Below are 1,638 nucleotides of genomic sequence, written 5' to 3'. Positions count from 1 at the left end.
TATCTTCTAAACACTTTCTCAATTCAAGTCTAAAGTACTGTGCTTCCAGTTTGGGAATTTTTTGTATTATGACAGTTGCTGACATACTTAATTGATGAATTGATCTGGTAAGTTGGTGTAGTAATTAATCCTGTGCATAGCCAGAACTTAAGAACACTCATTCCCCAAGGCAGAATATGTGCTTATAGCTCTGCCTAACTTGGTTAGCTTTCAAACCTACATGCCAAGTTTTAAATAACTGTACATTATTATTGAAATATGTCAAAGGACTAGAGAATGTTTAAACTTTTTTATTGCTACAGAAACCCTGTAGAAAACCAGAATATTTCCTATCAAATTTGTTTGCTGTATTGCTTTTGTCTCATCTGTGATGATCCTATCCCGAACCTGAATTCCTTGCTGAAAAACATAATACGGATCCGGAATCTGAGACGAGACCAAAAGATTTAAGCTTTTTGATAAGTATTGTAACATCTATGGGGTTTTAGATATTTTTACAGAAATGGTAACACCTTAATGTATACCGTGTGCTGTGTGCTTACGTGCAAATTGAAATGTTTCCCTCAAATGAACCATTTTACTTACACCTTGTTCTCTTTTTTTTTTTTTTTTTCCTCCAGTGATGAATTGGAACACTTAGTCAGTGCTGCCTGACAATTGTGGATGATCTGCAACTGGAAGGAAGTTTAACAGCTGAAGAGTTGTGGCTTGGAGTGGGATGCCGTTATTTAAAAGCCTGCTGAAACAGCTGCCGCAATTTTGTTTAGCGGATACTGTTCTCAGAAACTGCATGTAAACCAAAATCACTGTCTCTACATATTTCAAGTAGTGCTTTTCCCAGAACATTAAGCTGCCCTCTGTAGGAAGGACAGCAGCAATATTGGGGAAATGAGTGTTGGGCTTCAATACATGGAAAAACCCCTGAGAGTATTTGCCCTTTTAAAATATCATAAGGGTATTACAGACTTGTTGATAGTGAAAATCTGTAATGACTCAAAGCAGTGGAACTCACAGGCCCTGTAAAGACTATGAGAAAGCAAAGTGGGTACTCAAATTCAAACCAGTGAGTCTGCTTTTTGAAGGTGGTGTCCTCCAGGAGATAGGAGGAAGTAGATGAGATGATGGTGGTACGGAAGCATAAACACGAAGCACTTGTACAAAAGAAATTCAGGTGTTGTAAGGGAAGTTGTGGTTACAGAAAAGGCAAGGTCTAAAACTTGCATTGCTCTCTATCTAGTGAGGGAGACTAGAATTTAGGTTTTATGAACTGCCACTAGCATGAAAAGACAACAGTGGAACTACCCTGGTGGCAATGTTACCTACTTGCTGTGTGGGGAAAAGAGGTCAGTAGTGAGAGAAGGGAGTACACACATTGGAACTTGTGACTGCTCAAAGCACTTGAAAACTACTGGTGGTGTATCACAGTAACAGCATATTTGCTGTATTCAGCAAATTGGCACTCTTCCACAAAGGAATGAGGGATTGCAAATTGGTCACCAAGTAAATGGAATTTTAAAGAAAAATCATTATGTACATAAGATGCAATCTGCCCTAAAGCATGCCCTGTCAAACCTAATTGTCAGGAATACTTTATAAAAGAAATGCTACAGAGCTACTTGATGAAACGCACCAAAATAC

At 38.4% G+C, this 1,638-nt stretch overlaps 1 non-coding gene across 1 annotated transcript; it reads left to right on the top strand.

The window, feature by feature from the left end:
* The first annotated feature begins 362 nt into the window (after positions 1-362).
* On the top strand, positions 363-433 carry LOC147601222 (small nucleolar RNA SNORD50). The gene has a single exon (XR_015258344.1). It is a non-coding gene; the product is annotated as a small nucleolar RNA SNORD50 (small nucleolar RNA).
* The last annotated feature ends 1,205 nt before the right edge of the window (positions 434-1,638 follow it).

Source organism: Chlamydotis macqueenii, chromosome 3, assembly GCF_036417535.1.
Source record: "Chlamydotis macqueenii isolate bChlMac1 chromosome 3, bChlMac1.mat, whole genome shotgun sequence".
Classification (NCBI taxonomy): Eukaryota; Metazoa; Chordata; class Aves; order Otidiformes; family Otididae; genus Chlamydotis; species Chlamydotis macqueenii.
The sequence above is the reverse complement of the archived record's forward strand: the minus strand, read 5'-3'. Positions and strand labels throughout refer to the sequence as shown.